Source organism: Chlorocebus sabaeus, chromosome 3 (genome assembly GCF_047675955.1).
Source record: "Chlorocebus sabaeus isolate Y175 chromosome 3, mChlSab1.0.hap1, whole genome shotgun sequence".
Taxonomy (NCBI): Eukaryota; Metazoa; Chordata; class Mammalia; order Primates; family Cercopithecidae; genus Chlorocebus; species Chlorocebus sabaeus.
In genome coordinates, this window is record NC_132906.1 from 27,261,800 (window position 1) to 27,282,866 (window position 21,067).

The 21,067-nt window shown below is 38.7% G+C and overlaps 1 protein-coding gene and 1 pseudogene across 3 annotated transcripts in view; one reads left to right on the forward strand and one right to left on the reverse strand.

Annotated features, from left to right (window-relative positions):
• Positions 1-21,067, forward strand: part of FNDC3A (fibronectin type III domain containing 3A) — a 220,978-nt gene that overhangs the window by 62,709 nt on the left and 137,202 nt on the right. Inside the window, exon 2 of one of the 3 annotated variants that reach the window (XM_007960393.3) lies at positions 16,697-16,862. The exons of the other annotated variants lie outside the window; for them this stretch is intronic. The gene's annotated coding sequence lies outside the window, so the exon portion shown is untranslated. The remainder of the gene's footprint in view (positions 1-16,696; positions 16,863-21,067) is intronic. 3 annotated transcript variants of the gene reach the window in all.
• Positions 496-10,015, reverse strand: LOC103214529 (cell cycle checkpoint protein RAD17 pseudogene; annotated as a pseudogene).

Here is a 21,067-nt window from a genome sequence, read left to right on the forward strand (position 1 = left end):
AGAGATAAGTGTTAAAACAGCCTATCATGATAGTGTGATTGGAATGTGATCCTTGTAATTTTTTTAATTCAATTTGATTTTCTCTTTTTTTAAGTAAGGAAAACTTTGGCCATTTTTTTTCTAAGTCTTCAGGTTTATTTATAATAATGATTGCCTTCTACAATGCTTTATAATTTATATTTACAACCCCCCATAAATTTTTTGTATTCTGACTATGCAGCCATAAAAAAGGATGAGTTTGTGTCCTTTGTAGGGACATGGATGCAGCTGGAAACCATCATTCTTAGCAAACTATCACAAGAACAGAAAACCAAACACCACACGTTCTCACTCATAGGTGGGAACTGAACAATGAGATCACTTGGACTCGGGAAGGGGAACATCACACACCGGGGCCTATCATGGGGAGGGGGAAGGGGGGAGGGATTGCATTGGGAGTTATACCTGATGTAAATGACGAGTTGATGGGTGCAGCACACCAACATGGCACAAGTATACATATGTAGCAAACCTGCACGTTGTGCACATGTACCCTACAACTTGAAGTTTAATAATAATAAATAAATTAAAAAAAAAAAAAAGATTTTTAAAAATGTAAAAAAAAAAAAACCAAAAAAAAATTTTTTTTGTATTCTGGATTATTCCTTCACATTTTCTGATATTTGGCATAATAATCAAGCACACTTCATATCCATTGACCCCTCTCCTTCAACAACTCAAAACATTAAATAAATACTGTAGAAAAAATGAAGAGATGACCTGAAGACTTGATCATCTACATATAGATGACAGAAGAGTCAATTCTTTGTAATGAAATACTGTAAGAGTGAAGAATTAACAAATTGTTTGTAGTTTAACAGAAAAGCATAGTAACTCTTTCCAAAACCACTGAATAAAAGTAAAATGAATCCTTTACGTAGCATTCTAATTAGCAGACTGGTTTCTATATCCCATCATTCTCATAGTCTTCTGTTGTCGTGTCTTCTTCCATGTCTCCTTGGGATGAAAAGGGCTGAGGCTGGTTGGCAGGTAGTTCATTCCCACTATTCTGACTCAAAAAACTCAAAAGGTTTTGGGTTCAGTGGTTTGAGTGAGTTCACCCAGAGCTTCGTCTAAAGCTGTCCTCCATTAAGCTGTGCCTCCTCTCTGCTGTCAGAGTCTATTATTCCATGCTCCCTGTCAAGTAGGGCTTCCATTTTCAATCTTCCAAAGTGTTGCTCCAGAGGGAGCTTTCCAATTTCTTGGATCAAAGAAATCTGAGGTCGGGCGTGGTGGCTCACGCCTGTAATCCTAACACTTTGGGAGGCCAAGGCGGGCGGATCACCAGGTCAGGGGTTTGAGACCAGCCTGACCAACACCGTGAAACCCTGTCTCTACTAAAAATACAAAACATTAGTCAGGTGTGGTGGCACGCACCTGTAGTCCCAGCTACTCGGGAGTTTGAGGCAAGAGAATCACTTGAACCTGGCAGGCAGAGGTTGCAGTAAGCTGAGATCACGTCACTGCACTACAGCCTGGGCAACAAAGTGAGACTCCGTCTCAAGGAAAAAAAAAAAAAAAAAAAAAAGAAATCTGAACTTGATTTCTCATTTGAATGGTTAACAGAACAAGATATAGCAATAGCGAAGTTTGGAAGCATAAAGCTGGTAGGCAGAAGTCAGAAAAAGTGCTTTTGTTGCCAGGCCGTATTTTTCAGTACTTTTTAAGTGTTAGAAACTACTGGCATTTGTGCAAGGTTCGAAAACTTGATCCTTCTCCTTTGGCAGTGAGCAAATCCTCAAGATTTGTTGAAATGTATCACATCTTTCATAGCTATAGATGTACTACCCTGAGTAAAGAGTGTGTATTCTTGTCACAAATGAGGATATCTGCAAAACTCAGAAATTCACCGGCTCTCATAAGATTTTCCCTTCCCTTCCCTTCCCTTCCCTTCCCTTCCCTTCCCACTTCCCTTCCCACTTCCCTTTTCACTTTCCTTTCCCCTTCCCCTTCCTCTCCCCTTTCCTCTCCCCTTTCCTCTCCCCTTTCCTCTCCCCTTTCCTTCTTTTTTAATGGAATCTCACTCTGTCACTCATGCTGGAATGCAGTGGTGCCATCTCTACTAACTGCAACCTCTGTCTCCCAGGTTCAAGCAATTCTCCTGCCTCAGCCTCCCGAGTAGCTGGGACTACAAGTGTGTGCCACCCTGGCCAGCTAATTTTTGTATTTTTAGTAGAGACGGAGTTTCATCATGTTGGTCTCAAAACACCTGACCTCAAGGATCCACCCGCCTCAGCCTCCCAAAGTGCTGGGATTGCAGGTGTTAGCCACCACACACCCAGCCAAGATATCTACTTTCAGTAAAAAAAAAAAAGCTGTGTAGTTTTGGTGAAGATATAAATTAAATAAATAACCCTCCTGGCATGTGTGACATTTCTACCTCTTCCTCAAATTGAACAAGTAATGTATCCTATACCATACTCTCTTAAATGAGAAGACAACAAAGGTGAGTCTAGTTCTGTTAAGAATGCTCTTCTACAATACAGTTTTTCCCAAAGCTCTGAAGAGAAACAGAGAAACAACTTTGCCACCAATAGCTTGGACCTCTTGATTTTCAAAAACCCTGTCAGGATGTTTTCTTTGTTTTGATTTTGACAGCACAGCATCTGATTTTAATGACAGTCCTTTTTTTTTTTTTTTTTTCTGTTGTCAAATAAATTGTTCTTTTCTTTTGAAGGAGAAAACTAGAGGCTGTTTCTTACACTTCAGATATCACCAGAACATCCTTGACAGAGCAATTCTAGAGAAGTTTTTATCAGGGACGATACTTTTTCCTTTATTCTTATTACCATCTAAAGTCAGTATTCAATTAAGAAATTTTGTGATAATTGTTGTTGCCACAGGGTTGAAGCTAATATTTGAGATAGAACACTCTTCTTGAATTACTCTGGGAAACAATAACCTTTGATTATTTCCATTGAGACTGTCTGAAATTATAAATATAAGAGGACATCGACCAATCTGTACATTCTTTCTTAGAACTTCATGTAAAGTATCAGAATCTCAACAGAACTAATCAGGTAAATCTTCAACCAAAATTATGTTCTAATCAGTCCTCAGATCATCTCCAAGGATATATAGCTTGCGATACTTTGTTGCCCTTAGTAACAACTCTTTGTAAACTGAGATCTAAGACTGATAGGGAAATATAAGGCAGCTTGATTCAGAATTAAGCATCTTGAAACAATCTTTTTGGAAGTCTGTTACAACTGGATTAATCCACTCTTGTTCTTGAATACCATGCTGCTTTGGTAGTATTTTTATAGTAATTCTTTCCACATCTAAGAGGACTTGTTATGAATAAGATAGATATACCCTGTTTGGGTTGCCTTTCTAAGACGAACTTTCATCCAGGTTTCAACTTCAGTTATCTTATGCACATCAAGTTCATGCAGAGTTTCTGGTTATATTTATCCACCCATAATTCATTTTCAGGCAGATATTCTTTTAAATTTTTTAGAGCATAAATCTGTTCTAAGGAAGATAACTTTTTTTCCTACGTGGAAATCTATTACTTTCTAACATTTTTTTCTTGTATGACATGAGTGATTCACACCTAATGTGTAGTAATAGTGTTCTCTCTGTTCTCTGAAAAATCATCACATGATGAGTCTACCCAGTCTTCCGCCTTTGTGGAATGTAAACCAAAAACTATCTAAGGCAAGTCTCTTTTTAAAAAATTAAGAAAAATGTTTTTATTTCAATAGGTTTTTGGGAAACAGTTGGTGTTTGATTATCTGAATACATTCTTTAATGGTAATTTCTAAGCTTTTGGTGCACCCATCACCCGAGCAGTATACACTGTACCCAATGTGTAGTCTTTTATCCCTCACCTCCCCCCACACGTTCCTCTGAGTCCCCAAAATCCAATGTATCATTCTTATGCCTTAAACTGAACATGCATTTGGTTTTCCATTCCTGAGTTACTTCACTTAGAATAGTCGTCTCCAGTTCCATCCAGGTTGCTGCAAGTGCCATTATTTTATTTTTTTAATGCCCGAGTAGTATTCCATGGTGTATACATACCACATTTTCTTTATTCATCATTGATTGATGAATATTTGGGTTGGTTACATATTTTTGCAACTGCAAATTGTGCTGCTATAAACATGCATGTGCAGGTATCTTTTTCGTACAATGACTTCCTTTCTGCTGGGTAGATAACTAGTAGTGGAGTTGCTAGATCAAACAGCAGATTTCCTTTTAGTTCTTTAAGGGATCTCCATGCTGTTTTCCATGCCATAGTGGTTATACTAGTTTACATTCCCACCAACAGTGAAAAGCATGTATTATTTTTTGATTTTTTTGTTATAGCCATTCTTGCAGGAGTCGCACTGTAGTTTTGATTTGCATTTCTCTGATCATTAGTGATGTTGAGCATTTTTCTGTAGGCTTGTTGGCCATTTGTGTATCTTCGAGTATTGTCTGTTCATGTCCTTAGCCCACTTTTTGATGGGATTGTTTGTTTTTTTCTTGCTGATTTGTTTGAGTTCTTTGTAGATTCTGGATATTAGTCCTTTGTCATATATATAGATTGTGAAGATTTTCTCCCACTCTGTGGGTTGTCTGCTAACTCTGAATTATTTCTTTTGCTGTGCTAAAGTTTTTTTAGTTTAATTAAGTCCCATCTATTAACCTTTGTTTTTGTTGCATTTGCTTTTGGATTCTTGGTCATGAAGTCTTTGCTTAAGCCAATGTCTAAAAGGGTTTTTTCTCATTGTTATCTGCTAGAGTTTTTATCGTTTCAAGTCTTAGATTTAAGACTTTGATTTATCTTGAACTGATTTCTGTATAAAGTGAGAGATGAGGATCCAGTTCCATTCTTCTACATGTGGCTTCCCAATTATCCCAACACCATTTGTTGAATAGGATGTCATTTCCCCACTTTACGTTTTTGTTTACTTTGTTGAAGATCAGTTGACTGTAAGTATTTGGCTTTATTTCTGGGTTTTCTATTCTACTCCAATGATCTGTGTGCCTATTTTTATACCAGTACCATGCTGTTTTAGTGACCTGATAGTATAGTTTGAAATCGGGTAATGTAATGTTTACAGATTTGTTCTTTTTCCATAGTCTTGCTTTGGCTATGCAGGCTCTCTTTCGGTTCCGTATGAATTTTAGGATTTTTTTTTTAAGTTCTGTGAAGAATGATGGTGGTATTTTGATGGGAATTGCTTTGAATTTGTAGATTGCTATTGGCTGTATGGTCATTTTACAATATTAATTCTACCCAGTGTTCTGTATAGTAATATTAATTCATGAACATGGGATGTGTTTCTATTTGTGTCATCTGTGATTTCTTTCAGCAGTGTTTTATAGCTTTTCTTGTAGAGATCACCTCCTTGGTTAGGTATCTCCTAAGTGTTTTATATTTTTGCAGCTATTGTGAAAGAAGTTGAGTTCTTGATTTGATTCTCTGCTTGGTTGCTGTTGGTGTATAGCAGACCTACTGACCTGTGTATATTAATTTTGTATCCTGAAATTTTGCTGAATTTATCTACCAGTTCTAGGAGCTTTTTGGATGAGTCTTTAGGGTTTTCTAGGTGTATGATCATATCATCAGCAAACAACAACAGTTTGACTTCCTCTTCACCAATTTGGATGCCCTTTATTTCTTTCTCTTGTCTGATTGCTCTGGCTAGGACTTCCAATACTATGTTGAATAGAAGTGGTAAAAGTGGGTGTTCTTGTCTCGTTCCAGTTCTCAGGGGGAATGCTTTCAACTTTTTCCTGTTTGGTATAATGTTGGCTGTGGGTTGGTCATAGATGCCTTTTATTACCTTAAGGTATGTCCCTTCTATGCTGATTTTGCTGTCTTAATCATAAAGGGATGCTGGATTTTGTCAAATGCTTTTTTTGCATCTATTGAGATAATCATGTGATTTTTGTTTTTAATTTTGTTTATGTGGTGTGTCACATTATTGACTCATGTATGTTAAACCATCCCTGCATTCCTGGTATGACAACCACTTCATCATGGTGGATTATCTTTTTAATATGATGTTGGATTCGGTGGTTAGCTAGTATTTTGTTGAGGATTTTTGCCTCTGTGTTCATCAGGGATATTGGTCTGTAGTTTTCTTTTTTTGTTTTGTCCTTCCCTGGTTTTGGTATTAGGGTGATACTGGCTGCATAGAATGATTTCAGGAGGATTCCCCTTTTCTCTTTTGGAATAGTGTCAATAAGATTGGTACCAATTCTTTGAATGTCTGATAGAATTCAGCTGTGAATCCATCTGGTCCTGGCCTTTTTTGTTGTTGTTTGCAGTTTTTTTCATTACCAATTCAGCCTTTCTGCCTGTTATTGGTCTGTTCAGAGATTCTTCATCTTCCTGGTTTATTCTAGGAGGCTATATATTTCCAGGAATTTATCCATCTCCTCTAGGTTTTCTAATTTATACACATAAAGGTGTTCATAGTAGCCTTGAATAATCTTTTGTATGTCTGTGATATCAGTAGTAATAGCTCCGTTGTGTTTCTAGTTGAGCTTATTTGGATCTTCTCTCTTCTCTTCTTTTTTTTTTTTTCTTTTTTTTTGAGATGGAGTCTTGCTCTGTTGCTCAGGTTGGAGTGCAGTGGCAGGATCTCAGCTCACTGCATCCTCTGCCTCCCGGTTCAAGCGGTTCACCTGCCTTGGCCTCCTGAGTAGCTGAGTTTATAGGCATGTGCCACTCTGCCTGGCTAATTTTTGTGTTTTTAGTAGAGAGAGGGTTTCACCATGTTGACCAGGCTGGTCGTGATCTGCCCGTCTTGGCCTCCCAAAGGGTGAGATTAAAGACGTGAGCCACCACAGTCAGCCTTCTCTCTTCTTTTCTTGGTTAATCTCGCTAATGGTCTATCACTTTTATTTATCTTTTCAAAGAACCAGCATTTTGTTTCATTTATGTTTTGTAGTTTTTTGTTTGTTTCCATTTCATTTAGTTCCACTCTGATGTTTGGTATTTCTTTTCTTCTGCCGAGTTTGGGTCTGAATTGTTCTTGTTTTTCCAGTTCCATGAGGTGTGAACTTACTTAGATTGTCTATTTGTGCTCTTTCAGACATTTTGATGTAGACATTTAATACGATGAACTTTCCTCTTAGTGTCGCTTTTGCTGTATCCCAGAGGTTTTGATAGGTTGTGTCACTATTATCGTTCAGTTCAAAGAAGTTTTTAATTTCCATCTTGATTTCATTTTTGACCCAGTGATCACTCAGGAGCAGGTTATTTAATTTCCATGTATTTGCATTGTTTTGAGTATTCCTTTTGGAGTTGATTTCCAATTTTATTCCACTGTGGTCTGAGAGAATACTTGGTATATTTCAGTTTTCTTAAATTTACTGAAAGTTGTTTTGTGGTCTATCATATGGTCCATCTTGAAGAATGTTCCATGTACTGATGAATAGAGTATATATTCTGCAGTTGCTGGGTAGAATATTCTGTAAATATCCGTTAAGTCCATCTGTTGTAGGGTATAAGTCCATTGTTTCTTTGTTGACTTTCTGTCTTGATGATCTGTCTAATGCTGTCAGTGGAGTATTAAAGTTTCCCACTATTATTGTGTTGCCGTCTATCTCATGTCTTAGGTCTAGTAGTAATTGTTTTATAAATGTGGGGGCTCCAGTGTTAGGTGCATATATATTTAGAATTGTGATGTTTTCCTTTTGGAGTAGTCCTTTTATCATTATATAATGTCTCTCTTTGTCTTTTTAAACTGCTGTTGCTTTGAAGTTTGTTTTGTTTGATACAAGGATAGCTGCTGCTACTCCTACTTTTGGTGTACATTTGCATGGAATGTCTTTTTCCACACCTTTACCTTAAGTTTGTGTTAGTCCTTATATGTTAGGTGAGTCTCCTAAAGACAGCAGAAACTTGGTTGGTGAATTCTTATCTGTTCTGCTATTCTGTATCTTTTAAGTGGAGCATTTAGGCCATTTATATTCAATGATAGTATTGAGATGTGAGATACTGTTCTATTCGTTGTACTATTTGTTGCCTGAATATCTTGTGTGTTTTTTTTTGTTTTTGTTTTTGTTTTCATTGTGTTATTGTTATTGTTATACAGGGTCCTGTGAAACTTATGCTTTAAGGAGATTCTATTTTGGTGTATTTTGAGGATTTGTTTCAAGATTTAGACTTCCTTTTAGCAGTTCTTGTAGTGCTGACTTGGTAGTGAATGAATTCTCTCAGCATTTGTTTGTCTGGAAAAGACTGTCTTTCCTTCATTTACGAAGCTTAGTTTCGCTGGATACAAAATTCTTGGCTGCTAATTGTTTTGTTTAAGGAAGTTAAAACAGGACCTCAGTCCCTTGTAGCTTGTAGGGTTTCTGCTGAGAAATCTGCTGTTAATCTGATAAGTTTTCCTTTTATAGGTTACCTGATGCTTTTGCCTCACAGCTCTTAAGGTTCTTTCCTTTGTCTTGGCATTAGATAACTTGATGACTATATGCTTAGATGATAATCTTTTTGTGATGAATTTCCCAGGTGCTCTTTGTGCTTCTTGTATTTGGTTGTCTAGATCTCTAGCAAGACTGGAGAAGTTTTCCTTGACTATCTGCACAAATACATTTTCTAAACTTTTATGTTTCTCTTTTTCCTTGGGAACACCAATTATTCTTAGCTTTGTATGTTTAACATAGTCCCAAACTTCTTGGAGGCTTTGTTCATATTTTTAAATTTTTTTTTCTTTGTCTTTGATGGATTGGGTTAATTCGAAAGCCTTCTCTTCAGGCTCTGAAGTTCTTTCTTCTGCTTGTTTGATTCTACTGCTGAGACTTTCCAGGTGAATTTTGCATTTCTCTGAGTGTGTCGTTGATTTCCAGAAGTTTTTATTGTTTTTTATTGATATTTATGCTATCTATTTCACTGAAGAATTTTTCTTTCATATCCTGTATCATGTTTTTGATTTCTTTAAGTTGGACTTCACCCTTCTCTGGTGCCTGCTTGATTAGCTTAATAATCTACCTTCTGAATTCTTTTTCTGGCAATTCAGAGATTTTGTCTTGGTTTGCATCCATTGCTAGTGAGCTAGTATGATCTTTTGGGGGTACTAAAGAATCTTGTTTTGTCGTATTACCAGAATTGTTTTTCTGGATCCTTCGCATTTGGGTAGACTGTGTTAAGAGGGAAGATCTGGGATTGAAGGGTTGCTGTTAAGATTCTTTTGTCCCATGGGGTGCTCCCTTTCATGTTGTGTTCTCCCCGTTCTCTTAGGAATGGGGCTTCCTGAGAGCTGAACTTTTGTTTTTGATCTTCTGGGTCTAGCCACTCAGCGGAGGTACTGGGCTCCAGACTGGTACTGGGGAGTGTCTGCAAAGAGTCCTGTGATATGATCCATCTTCAGGTCTTGCAGCCGTGGATATCAGCACCTGCTCTGGTGGAGGTAACAGGGGAGTAAAGTGGACTCTGTGAAGGTCTTTGGTTGTGTTTTTGTTTAGTGTGCTGGTTTTATGTTGGTTGGCCTACAGCCAGGAGGTGGCACTTTCGATAGTGCATCAGCTGTGGTCCTACAAGGAGGATGCAAACTTGCCCTAGGGACACCTGGTTAAGTATTCAGGTTTCTCAGGTGGTGGGCAGGGCCATAGAGCTCCCAAGACATTACTACCATTGTCTTCAGCTACAAGGGCAGGTGGAGAAAGACCACCAGGTGGGAGCAGGGATAGGCATGTCTGAGCTCAGCCTCTCCTTGGGCAGGGCTTGCTGTGGCTGCTCTGGGGGATGAGGGTGTGGTTCCCAGTCCAATGAAGTTATATTCCCAGGGGGTTTACGGACGCCTCTACTGAGTCATACAGGTCACCAGGGAAGTCGGGGAAAGCCGGCACTCACAGGCCTCACCCTGCTCCCACTCGGCCACAGTCCTGAAGGCCAATCTCACTCCAGCTGTAACCCCCCAACAGCACCGAGTCTGTTTCCAGGCAGCTAGTGACTAGGGCTGAGTACATGCCCCAGATCATGAGCCTCCCCATTCAGAAAGCAAGCAGACTTACAGTTCTTCGGCATCTTGGGGAGCCTGCAGTGGTGACACAGTTCCTTAGAGGGTCTGTGGATTCTCTCGGCTTTCTTAGTATGTTCCTGTGGTAGTTCTTGGAGCAAAAGTTTACGATATGAGTCTCCACATACGGTTCTGTCTGAGTGGGAGGTGCAAGCTAGTTCTGCCTCCTATCTGCCATCTTAATCCTGAGACAGGTCTCTAGCAGTTTAGAAATTTATTTCATTAGGGTTACAGATCATGACTCATGACACAGCCTCGGGATGTCCTGTGAACATGTGCCCAAGGTGGTTTGGTTGTAGCATGGTTTTCTATGTTTTAGGGAAACGTAAGACATCAGTTAGTACATGTGAGGCATACAATGGTTTGGTCTGGAAAGGGGGAATAACTCAAGGGGTGTTGAGGGGTGGCTTATAGGTCATAGGTGGATTCAGCTATTTTCTTACTGGTTGAAGGAGCTATTATAAGACCTGGAATCAATAGAAAGGAGCGTCTAGGTTAAGGGGTTGTGGAGACCAACGTTCTTATTATGTAGATGACATCTCATATGTGGCCACCACAGAGGCAATAGATGGCAAATATTCCCTATTCAGACCCTTAATAGGTGCTAGACCCTCAACCAGTCTTTTCAGAATCAGAAAAAGTCCTGGAAGGGGAATAAGATTCTCTGGAATGTAAATTTCCCCCACAACAGACAGCTTTGTAGAGCCATTGCAAAATATGTCAGAGAAATATATTTTGAGGTAAAATACTTTGGTTTCTTTCAGGGCTCTGCTATCTGTCATGTGATGCTATACTAGAGTCAAGTTGGAATTTGGTATCTTATTTCTGCAAAGAGTCTGTTCTGTCAGTCTTAGGATCTCTTATTTTAATGTTAATGCTGGTCAGTTGTGTGCCTGAACTCCAAAGGGAGGAGAGTATTATGAGGCATGTCTAACCACTCCTTTCCCGTCAAGGTCTGAACTAGTTTTTCAGGTTCAGTTGGGTCCCTTTGGCCTAAAAGAGGGTCCTTAGTCAGGTAGGGCACTTAGAATTTTATTTTTAGTTAACAGAAAGATGCCTTTGGTCTAAGAAAGTTTCGACATTATAAACTTTAATAGTTCATCTGTAGTGTCCAACCTGTAGTATATTAAAATATAATTCGTTTCCATTAAAAAGAATGTAATGGTTGATGCCAGGTTCCTGAAAGGAGACATCAGAGGGTAGAAGATACATTCAGGACTATTCCTATCAGACCCACTCTCACCCCACACATTGCACAGAGGATATTAAACTTAAACTTCATTCAACATAATCTCGTAATCAGTATTGAACCTTACTGAGCATGCATGTCCTTGCTCCGGGCTGTGCGCAAACCACCTTGGGCACATGTTCTCATAGTGCATGTTTCTGCACTCTCACCTTTCTCATCCCCAGATGGGATGGGCAGGCTGGGAGGAAGAACAGTAAGAACCCAGGAAGACATGAAGGCAGAGATGGACTCACATCTCTATGACATGCATACAACATAGCCATGGTCAAGGTGGCCTTATTCTCCCAGAGCGGCATCCCCTCACGGGCAGAGAGGAGCTCAAGCCCTGCTTCAGGTGGAAGGGCAGTTGCCTGGCCCTACCCAGGATCAATGCGGAGCCCCTCGGAGGTCCTGCTTCCCAAGGACCCTGTTTATATATTATACTTATATTTGGATTTATTTCTAACTTCATTTTTTTTTTCTATTCACTCTACTTTTTTATCTTTTTCTAGTTCATTTGTGGTGAGGGTCTTTTAGTGCTAAACTCTTAATTTTTACCTGAGATATCTTTATTTCATTTTCTTTTTGAATTACAGTTTAGAAATAGGATTAATTTCTAGGTTGATAGTTGTTTTCGTAAAACTCTGCATATATTAATACATTGTATTTCACTGTGGCAGTTGAGAAATTTGCTCTTCTCTTTTTTTCTTTTTTAGAGACAGGGTCTCACTCTGTTGCCCAGGCTGAGGTGCAGTGGCACGATCATGGCTTACTTCAACCTTGGCCTCCTGGGCTCAAGGAATCCTCTTGCCTCAGCCTCCCAAGTAGCTGGGAATACAAGCATGAACCACTACACCCAGCTAGTTTTATTTCTTTGTAGAGATGAGATCTTGCTAGTTGCCCAGTATAAACCAAAAATAAAATCCTAAGGCCCCCCCAACCATCTGAATAGATCCCCCCCCTTGGCCAGGGCACTTCAAAGTTAACCTGCAAAACTGATTCAGGGCATGACGGGAAGGGAGGATAGGACATGCCTTATTATACCCTCCTCCCTTTTGGAATTTAGGGGAAGCCGACCAGCATTTAACATCAAAACAGACCTTAAATTTGATAAGAAACATTTATAATCTATACTCTCTGAAGCCTGCTATCTGGCTTCATCTGCATAATAAAATTTGGTCTTCACAACCCTTTATCATAACCCAGACATTCCTTTCTATTGATAATAACTCTTTCAACCAATTGCCAGTTAGAAAATTTTTAAATCTGTGTATAACCTGGAAGCCCCCTGCCCCTTCAAGTTGTCATGCCTTTCTGGATTGAACCAATGTATATCTTACATGTATTTGATGTTTTGTGTCTCCCTAAAATGTATAAAACTAGGCTGTGCCCCAACTACCTTGGACACATGTTCTCAGGATCTCCTGAGGGCTGTGTCATGGGCCATTGGTCTCTCATATTTGGCTCAGAATATATCTCTTCAAATATTTTACAGTTATTGTTTAAATCACCTAACCTGTAGTATTTTGTTATGTCATCCCTAGCAAACTAGTTTAAGTGTCTGCTGACTTTTCAGGATTCATCTTTTAATATATTGTCTATGGCTTTACTTTTTTCCTCAAGCTAGTATTTATTTCACACTATTCAGATTAACAGTCTTCTAATTGGTAACTTTGCTTTTGAAATGGTTCACTCTTCATTTTTTCAATACTGCTGTCAGAGCCATCTTTCAAAAATGAGATTTGTACCTAGCTTTCAGTTCCCGGTTTCTAAATCCTGCGCCCCATAACAGGACCAGAGGTGAGGTACAAAGTGAGCTCAGAACAATTTGTCATGTCAGAAAGTTGAAAAGCACTTACAAAATGATAGATACATGTCAGGATACAAGTACCTGTAGATGATTCCATGGGGAAAGAATAGTCTTCAAGAAATGATGATGCTAGGACAACTGGATATCTGCATGCAAAAGAATGAAGTTGGGCCCCTGCCTTACATCATATACAAAAAAATTAACTGAAATGGATCAACAACCTGAATATAAAAGCTGATACTATAGAACTCTTAGAAGACAACATGGGGTAAATCTTCATGACCTTGGATTTGACAGTGGATTCTTAAATATGACACCGAAAGCACAAGAAACAAAATTAGACAAATTGGACTTCATTGAAATTATAAATTTTTGTGCACCAAAGAACATTGTCAGAGATGTGAAAGACAGTCTGTAGAATGACAGAAACAAAATGTTGTTTGTTTGTTTTGAGATGGAGCTCTCGCTCTGTTGCTCAGACTGGAGTGCAGTGGTATGATCATGGCTCACTGCAACCTCTGCCTCCTGGGTCGAGTGATTCTTCTGCCTCAGCCTCCCAAGTAGCTGGGATTACAGGCACCTGCCACCATGCCTGGCTAATTTTTGTATTTTTAGTAGAGACAGGGTTTTACCATGTTGGCCAGGCTGGTCTCAAACTCCTGACCTCAAGTGATCCTCCCACCTCGCCCTCCCAAAGTACTGGGATTACAGGCATGAACCATCACACCTGGCCTATAGAAACTATTTGGGAATCATGTATCTCTTAAGGGTATAGTATCCACAATATATAAAGAACTGTTACACAGAAAAAGCCAGTACAATTAAAATTAGGCAAATGACTTGAAAAAACTTGTCTCCGAAGAAGATGGAGTGGCCAGCAAACACAAGAGAAGATGCTCAACGTCATTAGTCATTAGGGAGATGCAAATCAAAACCAAGAGATACATTATACTCACTAGGATAGATATAATTAAAAAATGGAATAACAAACTGGCAAGAATGTAGAATAAGTGGAATCCTTATACATTTTTGTTAGGCACATAAAATGGTGCAGCCTCAATGGAAAAGTTTGGTGGTTCCTCAAAAAGCTAAACATAAGAAGTACCATATGACTCAATTATTCCACTCCTATGTGTATATCCAAAAGAATTGAAAACAAGTACTGAAATACTTTTGTACATGAATGTTTATAGCAGCACTATTCTAAATAGCCAGAAGGTGGAAATAGCCTAAATGTGTGTCATCGTTTGAATGGATAAACAAATTATGGTATATTCATACAATGGAATGTTATTTAGCCATAAAAAGGAAATGCTGAGGCCGGGCAGGTGGCTCATGCCTGTAATCCCAGCACTTTGGAAGGCCGAGGTGTGCGGCTCACCTGAGGTCAGGAGTTCTAGACTAGCCTGGCCAACATGGTGAAACCCCATCTCTATTAAAAATACAAAAATTAGCCAGGTGTGGTGGCATATGCCAGTGGTCCTAGCTACTCCGGAGGCTGAAGCAAGAGAATTGCTTGAACCCAGGAGGCAGAGGTTGCAGTGAGCCGAGATTGTGCCACTGCACTCCAGCCTGGGTGGCAGAACGAGACTCTGTCTCAAACAGACAAAAAAAAAGTGCTGATGTATGCTACAACTTGGTTGAACCTTGAAAACATTGTGCTGAGTGAAAAGAAGCCAGGTCACAAAAGATCACATATTGTATGATATTGTTTATATTAAACATCCAAAATGGGTAAATACATAAAGATAGAAAGCAGATTGGTGATTACGAGTGGCTCGGAATAGGGCAGAATGTAGAGTGACTGCTTAATAGGCATCGGAATTTCTTTTGAGTAATGAAAATGTTTTGGAAGTATACATGGAGGTGATGATTGCACAACATTGTGAATGTATCAAATGCCACTGAAGGTTGCACTTTAATATGGTTAATTTTATGTCATATGAATTTCACCTCAATAAAAATGTTAATAGTTAAGAAATTGCTTATAACATTGATTTTTAAAAGAATCTGTCAGTCCATATTGAGACTAAAAAAAATTAAAATTGAAAGAGGGGGCTTGTGTTTGTTTTAGAGACGAGATCTCACTCTGTCACTCAGGCTGGGGTAGAGTGGCATGATCATAACTCACTGCAGCCTCAAACTCCTGGACCCAAGTAATCCTCCTGTCCTAGCCTCCTAAGTAGCTGAGACTACAGGCTTGAACAACCATGCTTGGCTCTTTCTTTCTCTCCTTCCTTTCTCTTCTCTTCTCTTCTCTTCTCTTCTCTCTTCTCTCTTCTCTCTTCTCTCTTCTCTCTTCTCTCTTCTCCTCTCTTCTCTCTTCTCTCTTCTCTCTTCTCTCTTCTCTCTTCTCTCTTCTCTCTTCTCTCTCTCTTCTCTCTTCTCTCTTCTCTCTTCTCTCTTCTCTCTCTCCTTCCTTCCTTCCTTCCTTCCTTCCTTCCTTCCTTCCTTCCTTCCTTCCTTCCTTCCTTCCTTCCTTCCTTCCTTCCTTCCTTTCTTTCTTTCTTTCTTTCTTTCTTTCTTTCTTTCTTTCTTTCTTTCTTTCTTTCTTTCTTTCTTTCTTTCTTTCTTTCTTTCTTTCCCTTCCTTCCGTCCGTCCGTCCGTCCGTCTGTCTCTCTCTCTCTCTATCCCTCCCTCCCTCCCTTCCTTCCTTCTTTCCTTCTTTCCTTCTCACAAGGTCTTGTTGTGTTGCCCAGACTGGTCTCAAACTCCTGGCCTCAAGTGATCCTCCTGCCTCAGCCTCCCAGTTGGCTGAGATTACAGGCATGAGGTACCACACCCAGCGAAAGACTCTTCTTGGAGAAGAATGCTGACTAATACATGTAAAAAGAATGATGTTTTAAAATCACCATTTTACAGTCCCCATAGTAATAATTGATTTAGTAATTGCTGAAACCGTTGTTTGAAGGATTGCCAGGGACAAGAATATTCACAAAGCCTCAAAGTTATCACCCTGTTGATTATCACTATCAAAGGGAAACTGTGCCTTTCTAATACAGACATCTGAAAGATACTATCTTAACCAAATGGTCAAACCTTACACCAACCAGGTACTCTAAAACCGTTTAGCAAACAGAGTGAGTGTGGGCAAATGTGGCAACACATTAATTGGTGAATCTAGGTGAAGGTTACGTGGGTGCTAATTGAACCATTCTTGCATTTTTTCTATAGGTTTAAAAATTTTCAAAATAAGTTGGGGTAAAAATGATTTTGGATATGACCCTTTCCTGTTTAATAGTGTTGCCTGAAGGTTAACAATTGAACTCTTTAGCCTACTAGTTAAGGATCTTTATGATTCAGCCTGTTTATCTTTCCAATCTTATCTTTTCCCATCACATTTCTCAAACTAGCTTAAATGTTAGCTATGCCACACTAATTCCTATTATTCAGATTGCTCACATTCTCTTTCACCCTCATGACTTCGTACACATTATGTGTGCCCTCTCCTTGAAGTTTCCTTTTCCTATCTTTATCTTGCAAACTTCTGCTTGTCCCTCTGAATTCTGTGTAGTTTATCATCTCCTGCAGGAATCTTCCCTGATCATCCTAGGTTGAGTGGATGCTTATAATGCATTGCTCATATTCCTAATATACCACTTGTTACACTATAAGTTAATTGGCTGAGTACTTCTCTGTTTTCTTCCTAGACTGGGAACGCCTTGATGCCTTGGACTGTGATGTATTTTTCTTCTTTTGGTGTCCACAGTACCTGCAAGAGTGTGTGCCACACAGTAGCTGTTTAAGAAAAGATTTTTACATAAATGAATACATTTCACCTCCTACTATTTCCCTGGATATTTTAACTTAAAATAGGTCTGTTTGTCTTCATTTTTACGTAATATCAGTTTTATATATGTCATGTTTGTTTTCTTAGTTTTATTTCTTTTTCTCAACTTTATATAGTGAATGATTTTGTTACAGAAATTATTAGTAATTTATAGAATTCCGCAGCACAACTAGTACATGATAGGATTTGATCCAGTAAGTATGAACATTTCTTGCTTAACTATACTACGTTGCTAAGCACTGTGGGAGAATACAGTAGATACGAAATTTTGGCAAGTTAGACAATGAGCTAATGTTTCCTAACATTAAAGCCAAATCTATAACTCATTTTCTATACAAATAAAACTTCCGGATTTAGCATAGATGTGAATATGTTTTTAAAAGGAAAGAAACTCTAAATATACTAAAAACATTTGGATAAGTTTTTTTTTTTAAACAATCTTGTAATATAAAGTCCTTTATAGTGTTGACCTAAAAGGAAGAAACTGAGGCAAAATTCATGTAAGTAGGGCTTATTTGGGCCAGGGTGGAGGATTGTAACCCAGGAGTGTGGATTCAAGTAGCCCTGAATGTAGACTCCAATTAGCAGCAGTTACAATTAGGTTTTGAAATGAAAGGAAGCAATTCCTAAATTGTTTCCAAGAAATTACATTAATGTAACATAAGCTATTGATTGCCTATACATTATTCCTTGTATCACAAATTCCAAGAAAATGAAGATAATGAGTGAGTCAGTTAGTCAGGAACAAAATATCTGTAAACAGTTGCTCCTGGACATGGGCACATAGGGTGTGACTGAAGTCCCATACTTACGTCTCTCTGAACCTGATAAATTTTACATGCCTCACATAACTCAGACTGCTCTGAGCTGTTTTTCCTTTCTCAGCAGCGTAAAATGAAACCCAGAAGCTATAAAGGAAAACATATTGATACAATAATTCTTCTAGTTAAAAATGTAAAACTCTAGTGTAGCAAAACAAATTTTTTTATTTGAAAAAACTGGAGAAAGTATCTGTGTTACATATTATGGCAAAGGGCTCATTTCATTGGCATACAAAGGACTGTTACAAATCAGTGGAAGAAATTCAAACAACCCAGTTGAAAAACAGGTACAGGATATCAATAAATAGACTGTGGAGGCCAGGCGCGGTGGCTCATGCCTGTAATCTCAGCACTTTGGGAGGCCGAGGCAGGCGGATCATGAGGTCAGGAGTTTGAGACCAGCCTCACCAACATGGTGAAATTCCGTCTCTACTAAAAATACGAAAATTAGCCAGGCATGGTGGCAGGCGCCTGTAATCCCAGCTACTTGGGAGGCGGAGGCAAGAGAATTGCTTGAACCTGGGAGGTGGAGGTTGCAGTGAGCCAAGATTGTGCCATTGCATTCCAGCCTGGGCGACAGAGCAAGACTGTGTCTCAAAAAAAAAAGTAGTCTGTGGAAAAAGAAGTCAAGATTGCTGATAAATATAGAAATATTGCCCCCCGCCCCAAAAAAGCGGGGTTGTTCACCTAGCAAGCAACAAACAAGTGTCCACAAAAGCGCAGGTTTTGACCAATAGAAGTTTTATTACATATCACAAGGAAAGAGATCACTGAGAGTATTCTCCAAAGCAGTGTCTCCCTGAGGGAGAGTGACAGGAAGATTTCATGGGTCAGTGGAGAAGGGAAAGGATACATCATCACATATAGAGGAGGGGCCCAAGTGGTGCAGACACAGTCAGTCATTATGCCAGCACATAGGTTGCATGTAATGATAATGATGCTATAACTCCTCTTGGGGTGGAGACTTTATAGCATGGTGAGGCGGAAAATTCACTTGGGTTCATCTATAAGTTGCTGGGGTCTGTCAGTAGCTGATTCCAACCGACTAGATGACCACATAACATACAGGGTTTGGGAAAAAACAGGTTGCGAGGCAGGAGGCTATAAAGCAAGCTGACTGTTCATGTTTATTAAATTGCTGTAGTCCCTGGAGACCTTCTGTGTCTGCTTACGATATGTTATAATGAATGAGTAGGTCTGTATGTATACTGCTTTGGAAAGTTGTATGAGTGAAAAAATTCATCATACTTTTCAATTTCTGATTCAGTTATCTGTTGTTGTATAACAAACCAACTCAAAACTTAGTGCCTCAAATCAGCAACCATTTATTTGCTCCATTTCTGCTCTCTGAGCAGAGCTCAACTGAGCAGTCTTTCCACTGGTCTTGCCTAGAGTTACTCACCTACTTAAAGACATATAGAGTCAACAGGAGCTAAAAACCTGCAATGGGCTGGTCAGGCAGCTCTCTCCCCCCATCTTTGTGGGATCTTCAGCAGCGTATCTGAACCCTCTTTACATGGTAGCTCAGGAACCCAGGAGGGAACTTTCTAAGAGTCACAGGGCCCAGTGTCTAAGTGCTTATGAAAACCAAGTCACATGGCCAAGCCCAGAGTTAGTATTGAGGACTGTACAATATGTAATACCAAGAGGTGTGATTCACTGGGGACCACCAGCGTAACCACACTTCCTAATTTATGTTACTTACCTGTTTGTCTGTTTATTGCCCTCTTCCATCAGAATGTATCATCCTAAAGGGGATGGGTTCTGCTTCTCTTGTTCACCTATATCAGCCTAGAACAAGATATACTACATTGTTGGATTTCAGTGAATTTTTGCTAAATATATATGTCTTGTAAGATCTTGTGTTTAAAGAAAATGGTGTGTATTAGGGGAGGCTGGTATTTCTGTGTGCATAATAAACTTCTGGAAAGATAAACATATGGTTTTATGATTGAACATGATGGTTTCTGGACTTGAATAAGGGGACAGAGGGTACCTTTTACTCTTATTTCGTTTACATTGTGTATTTCCATGACTGTATCCCAGTTTGATAACTTAATACATAGTAAAATATGAGAATCATTCTTCATTTGTAAAAATATTATTTTCTTAGACATTTATAAGAAATACTAAAATTAGAGTACAAGGCCAAGCAGCTTGTGAAAATGATTTAAAGTTGTCTGGTCAGTATGATAGAGTTCTAAAAACATTCAAGTTTATGCTAAGCAAATGTTATTCATTTGCTTATTCTCCTACTCAAAAAATATTTTTTGAGTATGTAATAAGTACTGTAGTACATTGTTTTGGGTATCTCAGTGACAAAATTCTTTGTTCTTTCAGAGTTCTATCAGTTCATTTGGCAGACCTGGTTGGACGAGTAGGAAAATGCCAAATTATAAATACCTTTGAAAATTCTAAAAAAAATGTATTCCTGTATTCATTTTGGTTATTAAAATAGTCATTTGGAGCCAAGCATAGTAGATAAGATTTTGAGTCAGAGACAAAGAATAAAATAGTAAGACTTTTTCATTTGTGACTTCTGAACTAAACTCTCAAGGCAATATAGAAAAAAGTAGTTTTAGTACTTCTGAGTCCTCTAGAATAGATCTCTCACCCATATAGTTAATTGCTAGATAACCTAAAGAGTATCTGGTATTTATGGTGCCCAAGAAACACTTACTGAAGAAATATAATAGGCTTCACTTACTGCTGCTTACTGTGTATGTCACACTGTGCTATATGTTTTACATATATAATATCTGTTAATCCTTCAACAGACCTGTGGCAAAATCATTATAGATCTCCATTTTCAGACTAGGCAACAAAGACTTAAGTAACGTACCCAAAGTTAAAAATAGCTATTAAGTGGTGAAGCACATTGAAAGTTGAGATCAGAGGTACTTCAAAGCTTATATTATTATTATTTTTTAAACAACATTTTTTTTTAAATATATACTTTAAGTTCTGGGATACATGTGCAGAATGTGCAGGTTTGTTACATAGGTATACACGTGCCATGGTGATTTGCTGCACCCATCAACTCGTCATCTGCATTAGGTATTTCTCCTAATGCTATCCCTCTTCTTTCCCCCCACCACCCTCAAAGCTTATATTCATAATGACTATTCCTTTTTGCCCCTCCACCAAACCCATTCATATGACAATAGCATTGTTTTGCATCTGTATATTCTTGCATGTTAATTCGTAAAACAGTCTATTTTTTAATTACCTCAGAGAAGACTTTATGGACAAAAGTGTAGAGGCAGGAAGGAACGTTTGGCTGGACTAGACTGGCTTATAACAGACATGATGAGATGGGTAAAGAAGTAATAAATTGTAACCTGGAAAGCCAAAGGATTGTATCATGCTGTTAATTGGCTATTCTGCTAAAAGGTCAGATGAGGGAAGAA